This window comes from Podarcis filfolensis (genome assembly GCF_964270895.1).
Source record: "Podarcis filfolensis genome assembly, chromosome: 8".
NCBI classification, from domain to species: Eukaryota; Metazoa; Chordata; class Lepidosauria; order Squamata; family Lacertidae; genus Podarcis; species Podarcis filfolensis.
This window is the reverse complement of record NC_139611.1, coordinates 62,653,342-62,659,907: the sequence shown is the minus strand read 5'-3', so window position 1 is coordinate 62,659,907 and position 6,566 is coordinate 62,653,342.

The window sequence follows — 6,566 nt, the reverse complement described above, 5'->3', positions numbered from 1 at the left end:
TAATAAGGCGCATTATCTCGAAATGGCAATTCACAGAAGGACATACATGGTGTTACCTTAGCATCTTCACCTAATGAAAACTAGCAAGGAACTGCCCCCCCCCCCCGCAACCCTCTTTTCTGGTTGCAGGGAGTGGAATAAGGATGATGCAGTATCCCTGCTCCTAGCTGCAGCCTAACTTCTGCCAAAAAAACAAAACAGTAACCCCACCGCCACAACACATCTAAAAGGGTATTGCATGTTAATCAGCCCAAGGCCTGGTTGAAGAGGGTAGTTTTCTGCCAAGAGAAAAGACCCACTCTCCTGTTGCCACCCTCCAGACTTCTTGTGGGGGAAGCACAAGGGCCTCAGACCATGATCCTATGTCTGGATAGGTTCATATGGAGACAGTCCGTCCTTGAGGTATTTCAGTCCTGAGCCATTTAAGGCTTTATATTTACAGGTCAAAATCAGCACTTCGAATTGAGCCCAGAAATATTGGCAGCCAGTGCAGTTGAGCCAAGATCTGTGTAATATATTCAAATGGTCTTGCCCCAGTGAGCAACCTGGCCACCAAATTGACATTCTATGGCTTTTTAAACGTGTTTGCGGGAGCAGGGCTATTGGTTTATTTGTTACCAAGTTACGTATTTTGGTGTTTTTATATTGTGAGCTGCCCTGTGATCCTTAGATGCAGGGCTGAATAGAAATTTAATAAATAACAGAATGTCTTTACTCCCGACAAATCTCCCTCACTACAGGCATAGTACAGTGGGCCAGAAGTATATTTCTTATTGAAAATGGCTCCTGCTTTGCTGCTGCTACTCTGCAGCACACATGGAAATTGATAAAACAAGTGTTTCATCAGAAGAATGTGTTCTAGCCCAGATAGCGGATGTAGTGCCCTTTGGTTTAGCCACCCTTAGCTGGAGTTCAACATGGCAGCAACAGCTTTGCCGCAGTGAAAACCTCCAATTTTGATGGCTTTAAAAGAGGATTGGACAAATTCAAGGAAGAAAAGGCTACCAGTGGCTACTAGCCATGATGGCTATGCTCTGCCTCCACCGTGGGAGGCAGAATCCTTCTGAATACCCAATGCTGGAAACTGCAGGAAGGGAGAGTGCTCTTGAACTTGGGTCCTGTTTGCAGGTTTCCAACAGGCAACTGGTTGGCTACTCTGAGAACTAGGTCTAGTGCCTATAAAAACTGACACAACAATAGATGCTGAGTGAGGTACCACAGGATGCTTTATTTTTGCTGCAGCAAACAAGCTTCTTCTTTAACTGTTGCTACTATGAGACGAGCTAGTAACACCTCTTCAGACATATAAAATATTATCCTTGTTCATTCTTCTCACAGTAATCCTGTGACATAGCTGCACACACAAGAACATGGTTGTGTTGAGGAAGTGGCTTGGGTGGAGTAGATCCTGCCCAACACCCACATTTCAAAGCAACCCAAACTGGCAAAACTAGCATGCCTGCAAAATTAGCATCTCTAGACAAGTTTCCCAGAAGCTTGGCTGAATCTTGTGTTGGAGATGAAAGGTTAGTACCAAAGATGACTGATGAATCTCCAGAAGGGAGTTCTACAATCTAGGTGCTACCACAGAGCAGGCACTTTCCTGGGTCACTACACAATGGGAAACACTCCTTTGTGGGGTCATGAGAAGGGTATCCCCTGCTGATCTTATTCCCTCCTCCTCCTCCTCATCTGGTTCTTTCCTCCAGTTAACTTGGCCTGTATGTCCCTTATATAAAGCTTTCAGTTATGTTGTGCATTGCCAGCCTATTGTTACTTTCCCAGGGGCACCAATTTTCAGACTGATTGCCTACAAGAGGAGGTTAAGAGATTTCCATTTTACCCACTCCAAAATGGTAATGCCTGTTCATGCAGGAGAATCACTGCACTTATCATCCTGAAATTTGGCAGGCTTCATCCCCTCAAACAGGTCTCCCATATCTGCAAATTGCTTCAATTCTGGCAGAAAATAAAAAAGTTAGAGACTATACACTTATTTCATTTTCAGATGTTCCCTGTACGAAAGTTGGCAAATATTGGTAGCATTTGGGCCCCAAGACATTCAGAGTTTTAAAAATTAATAAATAATAATGCCACCAGCAGCTCCCAGGGCAGGTTACAACAATTCAGAATGAAAAACAGGTAAAACAGATTACAGTCACAGGAATAGGGCAGACTCTGAAAACAAACATCTTAAGTGCTGGGGTAGAGAGGTGTGCTTTTCAGCATTTGCCAAAAGCTCTATAGCAAAAGTACCAAGCACACCTATGTGGGGAGATCATTGGGCCAGTGCCACCCTGAACTTCCGAGGGTGGAAGAACTATCAAGAGTCAGCTGGCTCGCACCAGAGCGCAAGCTGCTTCTTTTTTGGTCTCACACTCTTGTGCATGCACAAGAGCTCAGTACAAAAAAAAGGAGCATCTTAATCTGGGTGTTAAGGGACGCGAGTGGTGGGTTAAATCACAGAGCCTAGGACTTGCCGATCAGAAGGTTGGCGGTTCAAATCCCCGCGACGGAGCGAGCTCCCGTTGCTCGGTCCCTGCTCCTGCCAACCTAGCAGTTCGAAAGCATGTCAAAGTGCAAGTAGATAAATAGGTACCACTCTGGTGGGAAGGTAAACGGTGTTTCTGTGCGCTGCTCTGGTTCGCCAGAAGCGGCTTAGTCATGCTAAGCGAGATGAGCACCGCAACCCCAGAGTTGGCCACGACTGGACCTAATGGTCAGGGGTCCCTTTACCCTTTAATTTGGGTTTTGGAGGGTATGTCCAAAAGAGGCTGCAGCTGGCAAACTAGCCACAGTTGGATGTAGACACTCCTAGCCACTGAGGCTCCTGGACCACAAATAACAGCATTGGATCTAGGGGTACCCCCAAGCAATGAACTGCTGCCTCCAAGGGACTGCAACCCCAAACAGAGCAGGCTGTCTTCCCACCTTGTGGACTTGATAACTTGAAACACGTAACACCTGTCTTCAAGATTCAGCTTCAATTTGCTGGTTCACATCCAGTCCATCATTGCCCCCAAACCCGTCTAGCACCTCAGCTGCATCTCTTGATTCCTCTGAATGACATGCTCTTATTCATTCAAATGGCATGTTTGCCTAAATGTGAACTATTTTAAACAGCAACAATTTCTTCCTTAATCCCTGTATTTTTCCATATACATCAAGCTTTCTACCATCATTAATCAAGTGCCCTCCTATTTAGGGACAGATGGCTTCCGTTGCTCCCCCCCCCCATGACTGGTAATTCAGGGCCCAGATACAATGAAAGAATAAATGTTCTCAGGTCTAGTTTCTGTTTACTTCCCTGGAATAAAATCCATATGGCCAGTGTTAATTATGTTGGCAAGCGCTTACTGGCAGCACGCTGAGCCAACGATCAACCTGATTACATAAATATATTAGTTGGAAGGCTTCAAATTTTTATTATTTCAAAGACCAGGAAGGTGGACATTATGCAGGCTTTCGTTTAAAAGGTTTCCTCTTGTCAAGCATGCACAGGCCAAGCCTCTTGTGAAGTCATTAACCTTTTCTTATTAACATACGTGGGCTGCAACTCAGCTTGCATTCCCCCCGCCAACCTAAAATTACATTTTAATTTCATCCTAGAAGGACTGAACAACATATTACCTTAGCAAATGCAAGTTACCAAACCTGTGGTTGCCAAGACACTGTGAATGAAAAGGGCAGTAATTGCAAAAGGAGCCAGTGGTGAGAGAAGGGGATGCCTAACAATCCCTGCCAATTCCCTCATGCAGATATCTCCAGAGGTCCCCCCCCCAACCAGCAGTACGTTGCTGCTGTTATAATTGATTTATTAACTACATTCTAAACCACTGTCATAGGTGATTCACACATAAAATAATTAAAAACAATTAATAACACCAAAAAGGCAAAAGATGCTGTTGTCTTACTTTCGGTGTACCATAAAGCTCAGTTTATTTACACAGCACTATTGTGAAAACATTGACAGTACATCCAGCCAACATCAGATTTGATGGCGTAGAATTAAGAATGATAAAAGAGCCATACAGTGACGCCACAATCCTGAAAATAAAATCTGATGTAGATCAACCTTACCCAACCTGGTGACCTCCAGATGTTTTAGATTGCAACTCCTATCAGACCCAGCCAGCAAGCCTAGCTTAGATATTCCTAAACAATCCAAGCTAATAGAAGCTCCTTGCCTAATCCGGAGTAGACACCATTGATGGATTTGACAGTCAGCCACTCTTCTCTACTGGGGATATTGGAGCTGTGCCCAAGGAGAGGTCTGGCTATGTGTGATGGGCTTCTCTTCTGCTCATTTAGACAAACGGGGCAGGGGCATGGGGGACCGCATACAAGGGAACCCATCTGGACCTCTAATGCTGACCAGACCAAAGTGCTGCCCAGCATAGATAGGGGTTTAAATACTACCTGACTCCTGTGTTTGAGAACTTGGAACCATGGAGAAATCCAAAGCACCAAAAGAGGCCCTTCAAATAATGTCACCCTCTTGCCTCAAGAAGCTGAAGTTATCTATCTTCTTTTACGCATACAGTGTTCTGCTGACCATGGATATTCTACCCATGGAATTGGTTGGTTTCCAGTGACACTACACAAGACGCCTTAGTATTTTCAGCATTAGAGCAATGAAGTATCCTACATTGGCATATAGGAAGCCACCTTAGACTGAGTCAGACCATTGGCCCATCTAGCTCAGTATTGCCAACACTGACTGGCAGGATTTCAGACAGAAGTCTCTCTTAGTCCTACCTGGTGAGGCATGCAAAACAGATGCTCTACCACTGAACTGTATGATGCACTGAAAAAGCCGCACCCGGGTTGAAAAGCCTCCACGACAAAAGACAAGAGGTATCTCTTTGTACTGTGGAAAACAACATTTACTAACCAGAAGAGAGTGGAGGTGAAGTCAACCTGCCAAGGCCCAAGCCTTTAAGATGACTATTTCACCCTGCTGCCAGTGATGTGTTTGAAAGGAACTTTTGTTTCAGGGAACTGTCCTAACTTGGAAATGAAAAAAAGAATTATGGTCTAGTGCATAATCATCCCTGACCATTGGCCATGCAGGCTGGGGCTGATGGAAGCTGTAGTTCAGCAACACCTGGAGGGTCAGGTTCCCTATACCTGGTCTAGTGAGATGCTGCTCCTTCCCCAAAACAGGCCCAGAAGCAGACTTCAGCATAGTGATGGGTGTGCGTGATGGCCAGGCCTAAACTTTGGTCAAGACACCTGTTTATGTGACAGGATGAGAGGGGTGGCAAAGAAAATGAGGTTCTGAGAACATGCAGGCTGTTCTGTAACCAAAAGGGTATTGCTTATGTTGGTGATTATGTTTTGGGCTTGTTTTGAAAACACATTGTATTATGAGATAAAGAAGCATGCTGGTCTGTTTTTTTCTATATAAGCTAGGGATTCTCTGCTTGGGGCAGAGGAGCTTGTAACACTCTGGTGTCAGGCTGCTTCTCCTTGCCTGCTTGAAATAAAGGAGCCCCAGGCTGTGTCCTGATTCAAATACAACATGTGGCTATTTTTCCACAACAATATAAAAAAAATCCCTTTTGATCAGAACAGCAGCACCGAGGGAGAGAGGTGCTTTTCACCCTTTTCACCTTTTCACCCTGCAGTGTTGTCTTTATTCAAAATCCTACCCTTTAGTGCCTATTAGTGTTTGCTTGGAGAGGGGGGGAGATGCAGGCAATGGTGCAGGATTGAAAGGGTTAAACACACTTTTATCCTTGATTGGCCACTGCTTTAAATAAAAGTGAAGGCCCCCACAGTAGCTTTTAAGTACATGTGTGTCGGGATGTGTGTGTGTGTGTCTGTCATGTCTATTTTTGGCTTAGAGGTTTTCCTGTTCTAAAAAGGCACTCTCTCTTCCCAGAGCTAAAAAAAAAAAGTAAATAGTTCCTATTCAATAAATTAACACTTAAGAAACCATTAAAAAAGCATCAAGTGTCCCCAACCAACAGAGAGGGTCATATTCTTCTGCTTGGAGCTTGAACCCAAACAATAAATAACAGAGGTTCAGTACCCTGTGGTTAGACCGGGCAGTTTTGAGAACACAGGTGTCATTTTGTGGTTAAATCACACAGAGGTCTCCAGCATGCTTGTACAATTGGAAAACAACCTCTTTCATTTATAATGGAAAGGCAATAAGGAAATTAAAAGGCCCATTCGTCCCTTACACTACCTCACCTCCTCTGCTACGTAGCTCTTTTAATGAGCAAAACATTTTGCATAGTAGAAAAATGAATGAAGCAGACCTTATGGGGGTTCCCCCAAGATGGTGGTGCCAGGTCAGCATTCACCAATTACTCAATAAGATTTACGTCCCTGAATTATTAGTCTAATAATAATGCCATTCTGCCTGAAGTGTACAGTGCATCATGGAAAATGCAAAGCATGCTGCAGATAAAAAGCTGGTTCCCTACCTCCAGACTTAACTGAAAAGTTTAAAGCAAATGTGCAAAGATTAAACACCCCATGGTTAGCATCAACCATTTTTTACGTGATGGGTTTGTTTTCATGCAGATCACATATTTTTAAAAGTGAATATATTA